Source organism: Phoenix dactylifera, unplaced genomic scaffold (assembly GCF_009389715.1).
Source record: "Phoenix dactylifera cultivar Barhee BC4 unplaced genomic scaffold, palm_55x_up_171113_PBpolish2nd_filt_p 001031F, whole genome shotgun sequence".
NCBI lineage: Eukaryota > Viridiplantae > Streptophyta > Magnoliopsida > Arecales > Arecaceae > Phoenix > Phoenix dactylifera.
Genome location: NW_024068384.1, coordinates 86259 through 106639, shown reverse-complemented (window position 1 = coordinate 106639; position 20381 = coordinate 86259). Strand labels below are relative to the sequence as shown.

The 20381-nt window shown below is 50.7% G+C and overlaps 1 long non-coding RNA gene across 1 annotated transcript; it reads left to right on the top strand.

The window, feature by feature from the left end:
• Positions 1–5768: 5768 nt before the first annotated feature.
• Positions 5769–18679, top strand: LOC120107818. Its single transcript, XR_005509442.1, has 2 exons — positions 5769–5895; positions 18131–18679. It is a non-coding gene; the product is annotated as an uncharacterized LOC120107818 (long non-coding RNA).
• The last annotated feature ends 1702 nt before the right edge of the window (positions 18680–20381 follow it).

The window sequence follows — 20381 nt, the reverse complement described above, 5'->3', positions numbered from 1 at the left end:
TTCTTTTTCTTCTCCTTTCTCTCCTTTTTATTGCCATTAACTGTTTCTTTATAAACTGCTTCCCACCCACAGACTCTTTTCCCTCTCTCTTTTCTTCTGCTGAGTTAAAAGATGAAGTGACACATTGCTACCCCTGGTTTTTTTTTTTTTTTTTTTCTCAGGCTACCCTGGTATTATTGAAAAATGTTGGAGTATTCAGGATTTATATAAATCTTTTGTTTATTTTATAATGGATTCAATTCAATCTGGGATGGTCAATAAAGAATGTCAGCTGCTCTTCTTTCCAACTCGTCCCAAGTCCCAATACTTCACAACTATTTAATGTCATGAAGACCACCTCCTAAAACAAGCCTGCCTTCATTAATGATGCCCTTACTTTTTTCTCCTTGCTGCCATATCTTTAACAGGGCTCTCTCATCATTGATGTGCTCGACTTTGTGCTCTTGATGTAATATAATTGATCTTGAAAATGATGTTATTATTTTGTTTGATGTAAAAAAATATATTAGTAGATTATCAAGAAAAATAAGAATAATGTTAGTATGATAATAATTAACTAAGTAAATTTTAAATATAAATTTTATTTTTTTAGTGCAACCACTGCTTACCTACTCTAGTATAGTTGCAGCCGGCAAAATTAAGAACTACAATCTAGTATAACTGTGAAGGAGAGACCTCTAGTATATTCAAAATTTCACCGAAGTGTTGTGCTGCATAATCGATGATTCTGTTCATCTTTTGATACGCATGCACTGTCTGAAAAATACTGCAATTTTTTATAAATATTTAACACAAAAAATATTATATATCTTTTATGGTTACTGTGATCTAATTATCCAATGTAGAATCTTGAAAAAAAATAGAGATACGCAAAGTAGCATACCAAATTGTCTAATTCTAAAAAGAGAAATGCTTTCTCTAATATTATTTAAACACGAAGCCATCAAGTATGGTTTAACATAGTTGACCTTACATGGGAAGCTCCTCATCCCAAGCTCTAGAATAGGTTTCTTATTGGAAAGTATTGGTTAGCCGCCTCCTCTCAGTCCAACCACCATGGGTAATCCTTGTTTATGTGTTCTTCAACACCTGCTTGATCTTCAATTCCACCTCCTAATGATGAACCTCACCCCCTTTGGCCCTGTGGATCATTTGTGTCCACATTTCATGTCCCAACTCCACATGTCATAATCTCCAAAAACCAAAATGGTACAAACCACATAAATACTTTTAGAACCTAACATAGGTTTATCATATTCTCCACTCTTCTCCATAATGATGTTTACCTTTCCTAAAGTTTACTCCACTATTCTTCTCGCAAAACTAAAATCGCATGCCTCTTCCCCATTAAAGGTGGCCAGTAACACATGGAGCTGACACTAAGCTCAGGCGACTGGGAATCTGTTTAGAAAGCATCAGTACGATGCTTGCATGCACTCTGCCCTTTTTTTTGTTTTAAAATTAAAGATTAGACAATGTGTTTATTGCCATGTCAATGACTCTAAAGCTTATATTTATCAAGATAAAGTTTCAAGATCTCTAGAAGTAGAACAGAGGAGTCTGTAAGATTTGTGATCCAATAAAGAATCTATTTTCATGTACTATTTACTTCACCTCCAAAGAATATCCGATGGCAGCCTTCAGATATAAGCATGCCATGATATCCCTCAAAAACTAAGCAAGCCATAATAACTATGTAGCAGAACCTGGCAAGCTGCATGAAACTGTTTTTGATAGTTAGCATTATTTTTCCTTATCTATCTTAGGTCTATGTAAACATTTTCAAAAACCGAAGATCTCCACCTTGGTGGGTGGCTGTTAGTTGATATCAAGAAGAATCATGATCTTTATTTATATTAGATAACATAGAAAGTGGGAGAAAAATAGGGAACCAATATTATAGAAACCAATATTACCGAAATCCTAGACAATATAGTGTATCCAAAGTAACTACCATTTGAAAACATAAAATAAATGTTTAATATTCAAAATTAAATTTAAGATTGTAAAATGTTGGTAAAGAAATTTATATTTTGATTGTTCAAACATCAGCTGAGATGTCCATTATACCATATCGGTGAGGGCCTATTACTCAAAATATATCACAGCTATAATCTCGGCCAAGGTGAAAACCTGGAGTCATGCCAAGATGGTTTGCAATAGGATTCGAACCAAATTTGCTCAGCCTGCATTCATCTCTGATCCATCTTGAAGCCAAGCATGGGAGCCGGTCTCTCAAACAATATTCTTAGTAGGCCAAGTCTCATTGAGTAAATTATGCTGCATGAGTTCTAATTTTACTAGACACATGATTGATTTACCTAAGGATCTGAATATGGTTTCGAGACACTTGGGCATAAGTACCTAGGTCCCGGTTCAATTTTGCTTTAGCCAACGTTTTGAACAATATTTCGATTAGTACAACTTTATTGTTTCATAATGGATGTTCAAGTGACTTTAAATTTTGCTAGAGACATGCTTGATTCGCTCCGAGATTTGGATTTAGGTCTGCCACCCCAACACCATACCTAATCAACTTTCCTTTCAATAGGGTTATATGTATAGTCCAAACTATACCTAACTTACCTATATATGGACAATGTCGAGTCTATCGAGCATCTTCTCCTTCGATTGTCGGACAAGAATTAGGAAACAAGATTACAGTTAAAAAATTCTAATTGTTGCCCTTTGCAAGTCATTATTTGTCAATTCGTTGGCCTACCACTATAGCCAGCTAAATTTAGTCCACATTGCATCATTTGAGGCTACCTCGCACTTTGGTCTGTCCCCATCCATGCTCATTCTACTACACCTTTATGTATCAAGGGGCCTTGTCTCGGTCCCCCATCCCAAAATGGCTTGGGGGAATTGTTCATACAAGAGCACCAGCTTCGGTTTCAATATACTTGTTGTTTGCCATGTCAGCGCTCCCCAACTTTGAATTGGATGACGTGGTTCACACTTCTCACAGGCTCACAGCTAGTGAGCAGGCTAAACTCACAAAAATATAACACCCTTGTCATGAATTGATAACCTCTCACATCATATTATCTCATCCTAAACCAAAATCCCTCAAAAACAGGGAGAACTTGTCATAGCTAAAGAACTTGCCATGAATTAATAACTTCTCGCCTCTCATCATCTCATCTTAAAACAGACGAAACCCTTGTTTTTTCTGACTTATTGGATACTAGAACTGTATGATTCATCCGCTTAATAAATAAATAAAAACGAGGAAAGATCCTCTTGTTATGTTGCAACCATTCTTAATCAGCCAAAGAAGGCATGGACACGTCACCTTAATGGGCTAATGGGGGGGACATAACAAAGTGGGGACAATGGAACAATAACCAAACAAAAGAGGATCCCATCAAAGGAGGGTTTAAACCGTCCAAGATCCACCATATGGTTTTTGGATGCTTAGCTCTTGGACTATGCTCTCTCTCAGGTAAGTGTCATGGGGCTCCATAATTCGATGCAAAAAGTCATGGGGGCCTCATGGAACCTGAGATCTTTTACAAAGGAGGGAACACGGGAGGGACAAGAGTGTTCCAAAGCACTAGAGTTGGTGCTTGGCGCAATCCAACGCGATGGCTGCTTTGGAGTTGCAACTTGACAGTTGTGTTTTACCAAACAATAAAAAAAGAAAAAAAAAAGACTGTGTTGTGGGACCAGCCATGCCGAGAAAAGGCACGGAAAGAGAGGAGGCAGTGGATGCTTAATGTCCACAAGAAAAGATACTTTATTGAGGAGATGGATGAATACTCCATGCATGCATGCTAGTATTTGAACTGAAAAAACTACGAAGGAGGGTTTTTTTTCTTCATTAGCAACAATGTACACCTTCACAGTGATTGTCTTTTTTGGGTGGAGTACTCTTTAAAGTGGATGAGAAATATATGATAAAATTGAAATGTTTTAACTTACAAGTACCATATGATATAAGACCAAATCTAATCGGACTGCTTCATCCTTTTTAGATAGAGAAGACCAGAGCCACCACCTTAATTACAGCCTAAATCCATACGTACTCGAGCAATTTAATTGCTATTGCTCGTAAGACTAGAATTTATTATACTTAGAAAATTACTCAAACCCATGACACCCTCAAGGTAAACTCAGGTAACCTACTGTATTTCGTATAAAATTTTATTTCAACCAAGACCATTTGGATCAAATTCCAATTAAACCTGGATCAGACTTTTCCACAATGACCTCGACCACCGTTACATTCTCACCTCATAGGCATCACTTCATAGAACCTTGTTAATATGTGCGAAACTTTGATAGGAGCTCATCTTCCAAGTAGTTACCTGAAAGATGCTAGAAAAGTGAAAGGATAATTTCACAGTAGATACTATATCATAATGCCACACTTCATTAAATTTCTGTCGTCCATTTATTTTATTCTAATTGACGTGCAAACATGCAGTTAACAATAGACATGGCCAGATATTGTATCATTACTTAAATAGCTATCGCATCATTCATTAGCTCACTCAACTTCCTCCACATTCCATAACATGTTCCTCCATTAGGATTGGATTAATTCCTCTTTAGTAAGTCCTTTCTTTAATCAACATCAGCAAGCAGGAATTATCAAATGAGCATCACCAAGCATCCTTATTGTTTAAAGGTGGTGGCAGGTTTCAGTTGGGCTCAACTAACTTCACCAGCCAATCGCAGGAGGAGGGATCATGACATCAATCTCGACATCGGCTCACAAAATATAATTCGTTAGGAGATTGGATTCTATTAATTGGTTGATAACATGTGCTGCTTCCATTATAATAAGAAGAGTGTTCCCCTAAAAGGGCCGGGTGGCCGACAGGTGGTGGCGAGTGCCTCATGGCAAGTGGCTGCTGGCCGGGAACAATGCCGTGTCGACAACCCTATGGATCGATGCGAGCAAATCTTTATATATTAATGGAAGATGCACCTCCCACAGTAATATTCGCATGATATTAGGTCTGATTCTTGTAAGACGCATAGATCGAGCTGAGCTAGGTCCATGATGGAATTGTGGGTAGGGGTGATAGATGAACCGAGCAGCACGATCTTGAGCTCGAGATATTGAGAAAGCTTGGATCAAGCTCAGCTTGAAGCTAGATAAACCAAGCTTGAATTATCAAAGAAGTCTTGGAATTGATTTCGAATCGAGCAAAAAAAAAATGATTTAGCTTAATCGGGCTTTGACTATATAAAACTCGGATATATTTAAAGGAGATAATTATCGATTGCCCACGTTTGGTAAGGCTTGATTTCATTGAGCCAGCTTGTGATTTAAAAGGTAGCATTTAACTCACCTGCGCTCAGCTCTGTTGGATGTTGACAGAGCATGAATTCGTATGAAAATAGAGGTTTTGTGAGGACCCATGCAGATGTATATTTAGTTCCACATCGGTTATTTGCCGATAAATTTTGGGATATTTATACTAGACTAAAGAACACAAATAATATTTTTTGGCTAGCATTTTTAGGTGAGATTCTGGATTGTATCCGAACGAACTCCTATATGGATACTACAATATGAGTTTATAGAGGCCGACACGAGCTAATTATAGTGCTTGTGATTAGATTCGAATGAATTTGAAATCTTAGTGCGACGAGCTCATTGAGGCCTCCTTTGTTACCGGTCTAGGTTTCATTTTCACTCGATTTTGAATCATTTTCCTCCCCAAATCTCTCCAATTCGAAGCTTCTTTCTCGATCTGGTAAGCTATACTGCAATTCTGTTTCCAGTTGAAACTTATTGATGGATTATGATGAATTTCTGAAACAAGCCTTTAGACTGATATGATGTAGGTGCTTTGAACTGTCTTCAAGCGTATCATCTGCGAGCAGCACCAAATTATAGGTTGATTTTGTGCAATTGTGGGGAAAGATCAAATGTAGGTGTTGGGGGGAATAAAGTTTTCCCCCAAATGACATAAATACCCCTAAGAAGCCGTACAACCTCCGACCCCGGACAGCCGAAGTCAGCGTCCGACCTCGGAACGCTCGGCCACAAGACGACCGACCCCAAAACCTCCGACCTAAGAGAAACCCCGATGTCCGAGGACCGTACTCTAACACCCCTCCGGCATTTATTGCGCATGGCCGCTGTAATCTTCCGGCTTACTCCACCAATAATGCGGATCTCCGGCTTACTCCATAATAAATGCGGATCTCCGGCTTACTCCACCAATAATGCGGATCTCCGGCTTACTCCATAATAAATGCGGATCTCCGGCTTACTCCACAATAAATGCGCATGGCTCCTGACATCTACGGATCCCCGGCTCTCCACGGCAAATCGACCCAGCAGGGTCTAGTCGACTATGATAAGTCTCTGATCTCGGCCATACCGCCGACATCAGTGCAATGATTCGCCTGACCGAGCGCCGACCTGAACAACATGCCAAGCCGTACTACGGCCTCGCCCTGTTACATCACAGGTAAACCGACCCCCGCATATAAAAGGGAGCCTTGGCCTCCCAAGAGGGGATCGAAACATTCATACACCCAAAAATCACTGTTCATCTCCTTCTCCCCACTATTTGCCCCCTCCCTGACTTGAGCGTCGGAGGGCCGGCGCCGGAGAACCCGGCCACCGGTTCGTGTGCAGGCATCCGGACGGAGGACGCCGCCAGCCAACGGATCGCCGCCCCGCTGCGAGGACCTGCTGTTCCTTCTCTCCGACCGCCCCGGACGGAGGACGCTGCCCGCCGACAGACCGCCGCCCCGCCGTGAGAACAAACAGTCGTTTCCTCTCCTCGACCGAAGATTGCCCCCGGGTCCAATTTCCAGCAACAGTTGGCGCTAGAGGAAGGGCCCGAGTAGCAGTCATGAAGTTGAGAAGTAAGGGAACCTCTAACGTTTCCCGGCGTCCCCCGCAAAGTCCTGGACACTCCGTCCAGAATTCTCCAACTCCGGCTGACCCAGCTCCTCAGGTCCAGCCGGAACAGTTCAATGCCCTGGCACAGCAAGTCCAGGCCCTGGCCGCCGCCGTTCAGGGCCTGCGGCGCATGGAGGCTTTACCGGCACTTCCCCCGCAGGCCCAAGCCCCGCCGGAGTGTCTCCCCAACGGCCCGGTTCTCTCCAGCCAAAATTTGCATGGCTCCTCCAGAGCCAACGATGGAGAACGAGCTTCTCCCCGGAGAGAGTTACCGGGAGAAGGTTTTGACCGGAGACCCCAACTTTCTGAGGCGGAGTCAGCCCCGGATCACCGTGAGCTAGCGCAAACCACAGCGACAATCCCACGGGTGGGGGAGCTCGACCGAAAAGTCGAGCATCTGGAGCGCCAGATTGCGGCACTCCACAGCAAGAAGGCAAGACAGGAAGGGGACCTTGAGTTCACTACCAAGTCCTCCTTCTCCCGCCAGATCGAGGACGAGCCAGTTCCCGCGAGGTTCAAAATGCCTCAGGTGGAGCCCTACAGCGGAATCACCGACCCCCTCGACCACTTGGAGAGTTATCGGGCCCTCATGGCCCTACAAGGGTCCTCGGAGGCCATACTCTGCAAGGCCTTCCCAGCAACCCTCCGAGGGACCGCTCGGCTTTGGTTCTCTGGTCTGAAGCCGAACACGGTGTCCTCTTTTGAGCAGCTCGGCAGGCAGTTCGCCACCAACTTTGCTGCCAGCCGGCGCCAGCGACGAACATCAGACTCCCTCCTGGACATCAAGCAGAAGGAGGGGGAGTCCCTCAAAGAGTACCTGGACCGCTTTACCGCCGCCACATGGGAGGTTCGCGAGCTAGACCAATCGATAGCCATGTCGGCTCTGAAGACTGGGGTCCGCTCCTATCGATTCCTCTTCTCCATCGAGAAGAGCTTCCCGGCCGACTTCACCGAAATGCTTGCCCGAGCCCGGAAGTACGCCAAGGCCGAGGAGGCAATCGCCTCCAGACGGGGGGCAATCGAGCCCACCTCGAAGAAGCGGAAGAAGCGCCGCGAGGAGCGCGGTCGACAAAGAAGCCGGTCCCCCCGCCGAGAGAAGAATCTCCCCAGACTGAGGAGCCCGCCCCGTCAACAGGGGCGACCTCAGCAGAGGACACCTCCTCGCCCGAGGTCTCCACCACGGCCCCGGACGTACCAGGCGAGGTACGAGAACTATACACCCGTCAATGCTCCTCGGGCCGAGATCCTGATGGAAATTGAGGGTCGGGACTTCTTCCGACCCCCGCCTCCTATGCGAGACACGGGATTTCTCCGAAATCCCAGGAAGTACTGCCGCTTCCACCGAGATCGCGGGCACGACACGGAGGACTGCTTCCAACTCCGGGACGAGATAGAAGCGCTCATCAGACGGGGAGTACTCAACCGGTTCGTGAGGAACCGACATGAGGAAAGGAGGCCGGCGGAGAATGACGCACCAACCGAAAATCCTGGCGGCAACAGGCCTATCGCCGGCACCATCAACATGATTGGGCGGACCTCGGCAGGAACAGCCGCCCAGGGAGCACCCCCGAAGCGCCCACGCACTGATGAAGTCATCTCGTTCTCGGACGAGGACTTAGAAGGGGTTGAGACCCCTCACGATGACGCTGTGGTCATCTCAATGATTGTAAATAGGTTTGATGTAAAGCGTGTCCTAGTTGACAATGGAAGCTCAGCCAACATTTTGTACTACCATGCCTACCAAAAAATGGGGTTGACAGAAGGACACCTCCGGAGAATCAATGCCCCGCTGGTCGGGTTTATCGGAGATGCGGTCCCGGTTGAAGGTGAGGCTAGCTTCCTTGTCACAGTTGGCCTCGCCCCCCGGGAGAGCACTGTAAGGACGGACTTCCTGGTGGTCCGTCTGCCCTCGGTCTACAACGCCATCCTTGGGCGCCCAGGGTTAAACGCCCTTCGAGCCGTGGTTTCAACTCGCCATTTGCTCATGCGGTTCCCCACCGGCCAAGGAGTGGGCGGGGTCCGCGGAGACCAACTGGTCGCCAAGCAATGCTACATGGCGGCCCACACAGTAAAGCAACCAGCCGAGGCACCAGACCGCCCGATGGGCCCTTCACTGCCCATAGAAACCCTCGATGCGAGGGACACCCTCTGGAAGAAGCAAGTAGAGCCCGGTGAGCTCCTTATTCAAATCCCACTACAAGAAAATTTTCCCGAGCTAACCGTGCAGGTTGGCTCCGGCCTCGGCGCCTATGAGAGGAATCGCCTCGTCAGCTTCCTGCGGGACAACGCTGACGTCTTCGCCTGGTCGCCCGCGGACGTGCCAGGAGTTGACCCCGAGGTCATGGTCCACCGACTCCAGGTGAGACCAACCAGCAGGCCTATAAAGCAGAAGAAAAGAGGCTCCGCCCCTGAGCGACAACGAGCTGCGGCCGAGGAGGTGGACAAACTCCTCAGAGCCGGCTTCATCCGGGAGGTCTCCTACCCGGATTGGCTCGCCAATGTAGTCCTCGTAAAGAAGGCCAACGGAAAATGGCGTATGTGCGTGGACTACACCGACCTGAACAAGGCCTGCCCAAAAGACAGCTTCCCTCTCCCGAGCATCGACCAGCTCGTCGACTCCACTTCAGGACACCAACTGCTAACTTTTATGGACGCCTTTTCAGGATATAACCAAATCCGAATGGCGCCAGAAGACGAGGAGAAGACGGCCTTCATCACCGACAAGGGCACCTACTGCTACAAGGTGATGCCCTTTGGCCTGAAAAACGCTGGGGCCACCTATCAGAGACTGGTCAGCCAAATCTTTAAAGACCAGATCGGCCGGAACATGGAAGTCTATGTGGACGACATGCTGGTAAAGAGCCAAGCGGCGGAACACCACATAGCCGATCTCAGCGAGACATTCGCCAAGCTCAAAAAATACCAAATGAAACTCAATCCGGCGAAGTGCGCGTTTGGAGTCACCTCGGGCAAGTTCCTGGGTTTCATAGTGACCCAACGCGGAATTGAAGCCAACCCGGAGAAAATCCGGGCACTGCAAGAGATGTCGCCTCCAAAGACAGTTAAGGAGGTGCAGCGGCTCGCGGGGCGGGTAGCCGCCCTGGGAAGGTTTGTTTCTCGATCAGCCGAGCGTTGCCTCCCCTTCTTCAAGAGCCTCAAACGGCCGAAAGACTTCCGGTGGACAGAAGAATGCCAGCAAGCCTTCGAAGAGCTTCGGAGCCTCCTGGCCTCTCCCCCGCTGCTCACCAAGCCCCAGAAGGGCGAAATTCTTTACTTATATCTGGCCGTCTCCCCAGCTGCAGTAAGCTCGGTCCTCGTCCGGGAAGAAGACAAGCTCCAAAAGCCGGTCTATTACACCAGCCGGGTTCTCAGGGATGCTGAGACCCGATATTCTAAACTTGAGAAGACCATCTTCGCTCTCATCAACTCGGCTCGGAGACTCAGGCCTTACTTCCAAGCCCACACGATAGCTATATTAACCGACCAGCCTATGAAGCAGATATTGCAGAGGTCGGATCGTGCGGGGAGGATCGCCAAATGGGCGGTCGAGCTCGGGGAATTCGACCTAGAATATCGGCCCAGGCCGGCTATCAAAGCTCAGATACTCGCCGACTTCATCGTGGAGTGCACCCTTCCGGACGACCCCGAGCCGCCATCTGAGTCCGTGGAGGAGACCCCGAAACAGCCATGGGTCCTGCACTCAGATGGGTCTTCGACCCCGGGGGGCAGCGGGGCCGGACTTATCCACACCAGTCCAGATGGAGTGGTGGCCGAGCAAGCTCTGCGCCTCGAGTTCCCGGCCTCGAACAATGAGGCCGAGTATGAGGCTCTCATCGCCGGGCTCAAGCTGGCGAAAGAACTAAAAGTGGGAGACCTGACGGCCTTTAGCGACTCCCAGCTGGTGGTGAACCAGGTCCAAGGAGATTTTGAAGCTAAAGAGCCATCCATGCAAAAGTATCTCCAAAAGGTGCGGGAACTCACATCTGCCCTGAATTCTTTCAATATTCAGTATATTCCCAGAGCGGAAAACCTCAGGGCAGACCAGCTATCCAAACTGGCCACCTCCCGCATGAGCGAGCTTCCCAAGGGAACAGCGCTCGAGTATCTTCGGGTCCCCAGCACGGAGGAACCCGAGCCCACTATGTGCATCGACTCCGAGCCAAGCTGGATCGACGGGCTCGTCTGCTATCTTCAGGACGGAACTCTACCTCATGACGAGACGGAGACTCGCCGAATCAAGCGCCAGGCTCCCCGGTATGTCTTGTACGAGAATAAACTCTATCGACAATCATTTACTTCTCCCCTTCTCAGATGCCTCCGCCCCTCCGAGGCGGATTACGCCCTCCGAGAGGTCCATGAAGGGATCTGCGGAAATCACCTGGGGGGTCGAGCCTTAGCCCACAAGATCCTGCGGCAGGGATACTACTGGCCCACACTCCAGAAGGACGCAACGGATTTCGTCCGCAAGTGCGATCGGTGCCAACGAAACGCCAATATCCAGCGCCGACCTTCAGCTCTGCTGACCTCCATCATTGCCCCCTGGCCGTTTGCCCAATGGGGGATCGACATCCTGGGGCCCTTTCCCCTGGCCACCGAACAGAGAAAGTTCCTGGTCGTCTCCATCGACTACTTCACCAAATGGGTCGAGGCCGAACCTGTCGCCCGGATCACCGAGCAAAAGATGCGGGACTTCGTGTGGAAGTCTATAATCTGCCGATTCGGACTACCCCGTATCCTTATATCTGACAATGGTCGACAATTTGACAATGTTCATTTCAGGGAGTTTTGCTCTGAGCTCGGCATTGATCATCGCTTCACCTCGGTTGCCCATCCCCAGACAAACGGGGAAACTGAGATCCCCCGGCCAAAATCGGGATGCCTCGAGGCTCGACCGTAGAGTCCCAAACTCCCTCGACCTCGGAAAGAATCGCAGGACGGTGAAACGTCGACTGGAGCGAGATTCCTCGACTAAGGTCGAGATGCCCCGAGTGTCGACAGTGCGTGCCCAGACCCCTCGACACTTCGGAAAGACGGGGTAGTACCTTCGCAGTCCCCCGTGGCGCTCGACACCAACAATGGGGTAGTACCTTCGCGGCCCCCCGTAGCGCCTCCTCGACTAAGGTCGGGATGCCCCGAGGGTCGACCGTAGAGAACCAGACTCCCTCGACCTCGGGAAGGCGCCGTGAGGGGTGGAAAGGGTGGCTCCACCCGGGGCGCCACAAAGTGGACCCCCGGGAGCGGTCGACGATCCCCGATCCCCGAAGCGAGCGATCCCTCGACTAAGGTCGGGATGCCCCGAGGGTCGACCGTAGAGAACCAGACTCCCTCGACCTCGGAAAGCGTCGCCGGTCGGTAGAGCGTGCCCAGACCAGCCGACCTGACGAACGATCCCTCGACTAAGGTCGGGATGCCCCGAGGGTCGACCGTAGAGAACCAGACTCCCTCGACCTCGGGAAGGCGCCGTGAGGGGTGGAAAGGGTGGCTCCACCCGGGGCGCCACAAAGTGGACCCCCGGGAGCGGTCGACGATCCCCGATCCCCGAAGCGAACGATCCCTCGACTAAGGTCGGGATGCCCCGAGGGTCGACCGTAGAGAACCAGACTCCCTCGACCTCGGGAAGCGTCGCCGGTCGGTAGAGCGTGCCCAGACCAGCCGACCTGACGAACGATCCCTCGACTAAGGTCGGGATGCCCCGAGGGTCGACCGTAGAGAACCAGACTCCCTCGACCTCGGGAAGGCGCCGTGAGGGGTGGAAAGGGTGGCTCCACCCGGGGCGCCACAAAGTGGACCCCCGGGAGCGGTCGACGATCCCCGATCCCCGAAGCGAGCGATCCCTCGACTAAGGTCGGGACGCCCCGAGGGTCGACCGTAGAGAACCAGACTCCCTCGACCTCGGGAAGCGTCGCCGGTCGGTAGAGCGTGCCCAGACCAGCCGACCTGACGAACGATCCCTCGACTAAGGTCGGGATGCCCCGAGGGTCGACCGTAGAGAACCAGACTCCCTCGACCTCGGGAAGGCGCCGTGAGGGGTGGAAAGGGTGGCTCCACCCGGGACGCCACAAAGTGGACCCCCGGGAGCGGTCGACGATCCCCGACCCCCGAAGCGAGCGATCCCTCGACTAAGGTCGGGATGCCCCGAGAGTCGACCGTAGAGAACCAGACTCCCTCGACCTCGGGAGGTATCACAGGTCAGCAAGGCGTCCACAAACCCGCCGACCTGATGTGAGATCCCTCGACCAAGGCTGAGGCGCTCCGAGGTCCAACCATAGGGTCTTAAGCCCCCTCGATCTCAAAAAGGGCTACAAATTAACAGAGCCTCCCCAGATCCTCTCAACTCCGGCAAGAGTCGCCGGGTCCGTGGGAAGCCCGGGCCCCTTTTACCAGTCAAAAATGACTCCGGAGGTCGACGAGGAAGGGAAGCGACCTACTCCACCATGCGAAGCATGACCCCGAGAATGCAACAGGTACACCCAACTAGACGCCCTCCTTGTCAAATTTTATCTACATATTGCCAAGCGGGATCTCGTCCAATGTTGGAGTCTTATTTTGCCCCAAAGCCGGGCTTCTTCGCTGGGTCGGCTTAAGACCGACCTCCCAACCTCATTATGCCTGCTCTGTTCGTCAAGTCTCTGTAATCCGTACTAAGGCTTTATAAAGTAGGGCCCAACTCGGCTCTTCTAAGTAAACTCCGACGTCCAGCTGGGAAAGTGGATCCGGTCACGAATGTACCAGCCAAGCACAGGTACCAAGGCGATCTTTGGGAATCCCAGCCTTGTTCACCGAAATCTCGGCAGGGTCCGAGGACGATAACTATGAAAACCTTCGGCAATAACTTGTTTATTAGCCCGCGCTCCCTATGAGAGGTTCAGAGTTGAGTTCGGAAACCCGACTAAACTCCCCGAATAGCGGCACGAATAGACCTATTCCGGTCCCACTTGAAGGGCTAAGGCCCGACCTCGGTGCCTTAAGATTTTCCTAAAGGCCAAACGTGGCAACTCCCACGACTCTAAGATCCGAGTTATAGGACTTAGAGAAATTTTCTAGAAACCTAAGCTCGGAGCTCCCTTTGGTCGAGACGACTGGAATCCGAGAAGGCTAAGATATAGCCAGGGAAAAGGGCAGCTTCGTTAAGCAGCCCAAAGATTAAAATACGAAGTTAGAGGTCGTCGAGGCGGTTAGCCAAGGTTCTAGCCTCATCCACGACAACAGAGGGAAAGATGAACACAGAATGACAAACATTTCTTCATTAACAAAGGGCCGGAAGGCCAATTACAAAATTGGAAGTCGGCCACTCAAGGGCCGACCCCGGATACAATGAAAAAGAAAAGAAAAATATGCTTAAGTCCTAAGCGGCGGGGGCCACATCCGGGGGGTCATCCGGCACATTGATGACCTCATGATCTTCCTCCGGAACAGGCTCGGGGCCGGGAGCAGGAGCTTCGGGCGCCGCCTCCGGGACAGCATCGATCTCGGCCGCCGGAGCCGCCTCCATGACACCGTCCGCCTCGGCTACCCCCGTCGAAGGCTCGGCGGGGTCCTGCTCGTATATTCCCGCCTCGGACGTCAGGATGGCAGGAAGGGCTTGCACGTCGGACCCCCAGCCCCGGTCCTCCCTCGGACGGACCGTCGAGAAGTCGTACTGAGGGCAGTACCGGCGCACCTGGTCCCGGAAGTTCTCGAAGCCTCGAAGGAAACCGTCGACCGTCTCCTCCTCCAACATGTCGCGGAACTCTTGCGACTCTTTGAAGAGTTCCACAGCATGCTCGGCTCGTTCGAGGGCCCTCCTCTCCCGGGCCTCAAGTTGCCCGAGTCGGAGGCGCAAGACCCCCTCCTCATACTCGAGGGCCGCGACCCTGGCCTGGACCTCCCCTAAGCGCGCCTCCGTGCCGCGCATGGTTGCCCTGGTCAGGGCATGAGCCGCCTTCTCCTCCTCGAGCGCCCCCACCATGGCAAGGCGCTCAGCCTCGGTGGCTGTCCACCGAGCCTCGGCCGCGGCCAACGCCGCCTCCAGCTCGGCGACTCTTTTCTTGGCCGGCTCCAGTTGCTGGCCGAGCTGTTGAACTTCTTCCCGATACCCATGGGCGATGAACGCCATGGTGTCGAGCTCGAGAATATGCTGAAAAGGAAGAAACGAGGGTATTGTGAGTTGAAAAGCACATATGTACGCTAAAAACTCGGAGAAATTAAGAAGAAAGCTTACCCGGGCAGTGTTGCAGTAAGCACTGCCGACGACCTCCTCCAGCGAAATACCCTGGAACACGGTCCGGTCCGCTGGAAGCACCGCACGCCGCAACATGGAGCGTGCGACCTCGGCATCTTGAAAGGCCGAGCGCCCCTCGGGAATAGGAGAGTCCGGCTTGGCCGACTCTTCTCGGAAAGCCCGAGAAGAGCTCGGCACGATCGAACCCGAGGTCCCGGAGCCGCTCGCCTCGGTGCCTCGGGTAAGCCCGGGTCCTGGCTGCTGCGGCCGGACCACGGACGGCTCCCCCCGCTGGGAAAGGGGGGTAGGGCAAGGAGGGGTCGACGGGCCCGCATCACCAACAACCCGCTCCCGCCTCGGGTCGGCTGCAGGGGCCCCCGCCTCGGGGCCCCTCGTCCCGGCCGACGAAGAAGCGCCGTCCGTCCTCGCCCTCTTCCGAGGCTGGGGCACTGCGCCCCCGACCTCGGCCTCTCGCCTCCTCAGGCGAGAGAAAAGTGATGTGTTGCTGGTCGGCATGCGTGGAATATCTGAAATCAAAAATTTTGTTAAGAGTCAGACCAGTGACCGTAAAGACGGAGAACAAGAAATAAATAAATAGAATAATGCAACCGCCCTTACCCTCGGGGCGCGCCGAGCTCAGACCCACGCTCACCAGGGCGTCCTCCCGCAGGAGCTCGGTCAGGTCGTTGCCCCTCCCGAGGGCTCGCAAAGAGTCCAGGGTCCTCAGCTCCCTCCCCGTGGGCTCGGAGAGTTTGTTGAGGGCCTTCAGCCGAGGGTGTCCCCACCTTGGCTCGAACCCCCAAGGCGCCGCAGACGCCAGAAAGAAAAACTTCCTCTTCCACTCGTGAATCGAGGAAGGGGCGCCCCGGAAGAGTGACATACCGCCCCGAAAGGCGAAATATAACCACCCTACGTCCGCCGGATTTTTCTTTAACAGAAAACACCAGCGAAAAAGGCCTACCGAAATCGGGATTCCGTGCCCGAGGCACAGGGATAAAAACCCAATTATGGTCCTCCATGAGTTCGGAGCCAACTGCGCCGGGACGAGTTGGTACTCGGCCAGCAAGTTGCTCACGAACTCATGGGCGGGAAAACGCAGGCCCGCCCAAAGTGTCTCGCGGTAAACCGCGATCCGACCTGGGGGCGGCTGCGTCACCCTGTCTTCCGGCCCTGCGGTTTCAAGGCGAAACCCGGGCTGGAAGAAGAAACGGGAGCGGATTAACTCCAGCTCCTCTTCCGACAGACTCGACCCAACCTCTTCGGGACCGGAACTCATTCTCACGGAAGAGTGGAGCAAAAGTTAAGAGTAGAAAATGGAGGTTGACGAGGAGGAGAAAAGAGGAAACCCTAGTGAAAACGGGAAGAAAACCTACTGGACATTGCCGGAAATCGCTCCGGGCACCACCAGCAAGACTCAGCTGAGGGAGAAAGCAGGGGGGAAAGACGACGAAAATAAGAGGCAGCCAAACAAGACCTTTAGGGCAGACTCGTGGGGTTTATATAGACCCCCCTGACGGCCCAGATCGACGGGGTCGGTTCCCATCCCCCCGGGTTGCGCCACGTGTCGACCTCGGAAGCCGAGGCACCGTATTCACTCCGGTCTAATAAATCGGATACGAAATCGAAGCGTTGTCCCATCGGATCTCGGGGCCTCATCATGGGCCCACAGAATCAAATCGTCCTGAGGAACGAGCGGACGTAACCCCCGCTCCCCTCGTTTAATAAGATCTGGGACACGTGGAGCCCCGATGAGGCCTCCACTTCTTCGGAATTATGATCCAGTAACATGAAATCGAAAACGTCCGACCTCGGGTCGCGCCGCGTGTCCGTTTCAAACCCCGTAACGGCACACTCATTAATGAGCCAGAAACATCGATTACGGAATCGAGACACCGCCTCGACGAGCTCGAGGTCCCCCATTATTAATCCGCCGTAAAATGATCCTGGCGATTCAAGAAGCATGATGATACGAGCTCCATCATTAGCTCACCGAATAAAGCAGCCTCGAGACGCCAAAGGGCGCATATCTCACCATAAAAGCTCCGGAAAGCACAAGGGGGCGGGCGAGACCTTCCCCCCAACCTTAGTGACAGACTTTACTTCCCACGTCCGAGCTCCACAAGCCGCTCGAACTCGGAAGTCGGGGGGTAGTGTTGGGGGGAATAAAGTTTCCCCCCAAATGACATAAATACCCCTAAGAAGCCGTACAACCTCCGACCCCGGACAGCCGAAGTCAGCGTCCGACCTCGGAACGCTCGGCCACAAGACGACCGACCCCAAAACCTCCGACCTAAGAGAAACCCCGATGTCCGAGGACCGTACTCTAACACCCCTCCGGCATTTATTGCGCATGGCCGCTGTAATCTTCCGGCTTACTCCACCAATAATGCGGATCTCCGGCTTACTCCATAATAAATGCGGATCTCCGGCTTACTCCACCAATAATGCGGATCTCCGGCTTACTCCATAATAAATGCGGATCTCCGGCTTACTCCACAATAAATGCGCATGGCTCCTGACATCTACGGATCCCCGGCTCTCCACGGCAAATCGACCCAGCAGGGTCTAGTCGACTATGATAAGTCTCTGATCTCGGCCATACCGCCGACATCAGTGCAATGATTCGCCTGACCGAGCGCCGACCTGAACAACATGCCAAGCCGTACTACGGCCTCGCCCTGTTACATCACAGATAAACCGACCCCCGCATATAAAAGGGAGCATTGGCCTCCCAAGAGGGGATCGAAACATTCATACACCCAAAAATCACTGTTCATCTCCTTCTCCCCACTATTTGCCCCCTCCCTGACTTGAGCGTCGGAGGGCCGGCGCCGGAGAACCCGGCCACCGGTTCATGTGCAGGCATCCGGATGGAGGACGCCGCCAGCCAACGGATCGCCGCCCCGCTGCGAGGACCTGCTGTTCCTTCTCTCCGACCGCCCCGGACGGAGGACGCCGCCCGCCGACAGACCGCCGCCCCGCCGTGAGAACAAACAGTCGTTTCCTCTCCTCGACCGAAGATTGCCCCCGGGTCCAATTTCCAGCAACAGTAGGTACACCATCTTCTTAACATCCTTGGAATAGCCCCCGTGCTCCACCGTACTTCTACCGTCGTCATCTTCTTCTCCCTCCTTTGTTCGTCCTCCACTCCTTGACTAGAACGAACGCCGTGCTCCACTGGATCCCATCGGCATCATTGTCGTCATCTTCATCTCTTCCTCTCCGGCACCATCATCTCAACATCGATGTCAAGTCTTTGAGACAACTGCACGGCTCCGCGGCTTCTTCACCCGCGACAACGTGGAGGCGAGGTCGTCGTTCATCCCGGCATCCTAAGCTCCATCATTTGCTGGCCTCCCGTGTCCGACCAATGAGGCGAGCCAAAACTTTCTTATGAAAAATACGAATATAGCTGAGATTCCATGGGTCTATAATCGAAATGTCTGCTCAAATATCTTAGTTGCAATATTTGCAGCATGAAATCTATATATATACATATGTAAGCATCAAATGTTTGTTGAAATGTTTCTTAGAATTATCTTTTTTGGTTGATATGTTTGTAAGACCAGCTTATCTAAATGAGTATAATGTATTTGCTGAAATGTTAGTGTTAAGCTATGTTTATTTGCATTTCACATGAACTTTCGTATGTGTAGGCTATCAAAGATATTATCAAAACAGTAGATTCTGTACTATGATGTGATTTCCCAGATTGTTCAGATATATTCCACAAAATATTTCATGTGCTCTTACTAACAGTATATTGAAGACATTTGGATGTCATTGGCTCAAGTAGGCTGCAGACTCTCTGCCATGCATGGAAGTAAATCCAATCTTTGTGTGTTTGAATTGTCTATATATACTAACAGGGGTTTGATAAAAGTGATCCAGATTTGTTCCATTGTTCAGCTTGGCTTCTGGAAGTGCAAACTAGTTTTAGATGGTCTTTAGATTTATTCCTGGACAGCTACAAGATAGTTATATCTATGATGTATCTTTTGTTTCTCGCTCGATTAATTTCACACTTTTATGTATCAAAATAACTACTATTGCTAGGCTCTATCCAAACATTTTTTTCTCTTATTATGCACCATCATTGTTGTGCTATTGACCACTGTCCATAGACTAAAAACAGCTAGCAAAAATGTGAACTAAATCAGCTAGCAGAATGAAGCAGAAACAGTTAGCTGGAATTAAGAACAATAATTCACATTACTCGGACCCATATCCACCATAACATTTCTTGTCCTGATTGAAATCAGGTACAGATTTCTATAACAGGAATTCTCCATGTTACTCATTTCTTAAACTCTAAATCTTTACATATTACTCATAACAATCGAATATGTTGCCTATTAATCATAACAATGACATGTCTAGTTTACCAAAAGTCACTTCAAGTACACCATGGGTTACAGAACTATTTTTCTTCTTCATTCCAGCTGTATGCAAGCTGAATACCAACTATAAGAACTATTTTGCAGAACTTCAGCATAAATACCATTTGCAAGGAAACTCAACAAATGAGTTTTAGTTGCTGTGAAAATCCCCAAGAAATAAACTGCCACCAATAATAACAAACAATATCCAAGACCCAAACAATGCATACTTGTAAACCTCCTTCCCTCGAGCTATTATTTCTCTTTCCATAGCTATCTTTTCCTTAGCACGAAGAATTTCTTCCTTCTCTTTAGGAAAATATGCCTTTTGCTGAATTCTTATAAATTTCTCCACAATTTTTGCAGCTAACTCAATCCCATGTCTGCAAGTAGGATGATCAATCGAAAAGTATTTGCATTGCTCATTAACCTGTAAAGCAATATTCCAAATACTCAAATTAACTCTCACATCTAACTAGAAAAATAATGAAAATCCAAAAATTCAGGAACTTACCCTGTATCTGGAGCAATCATGGAACCATTTTCCAAAATTTTCCACCGTCCATGATGTCCTTATATTCGATGTTCCCCCACAATCGTACAAAATCAGCCTATTATTGGTGTTGCTTGCAAATGATAGGCTTGAAGACATGGCTCACAGCACTTGTTGCTGGAAATTGGACCCGGGGGCCGCCACGAAGCCAGGGGAAGGAGGGGCTCCGCCGCAGGGACAGTGGATGACCGTGCGCCGGCTGGTGGCGTCCTCCTGGAGGGGTGCAAGTCCGCCGTAGGAGCGGTGGTCGATGGCGTGGCGAGTGGCGAGGCGCTTGATTCGGCGAGTCTCTTGTTCATCAGTGGGGAGGACTTCATCTTGCAGGTAGCTGGTGAGCTCGTCCATCCAGCTTGGCTCGAACTCGGTGCAGAG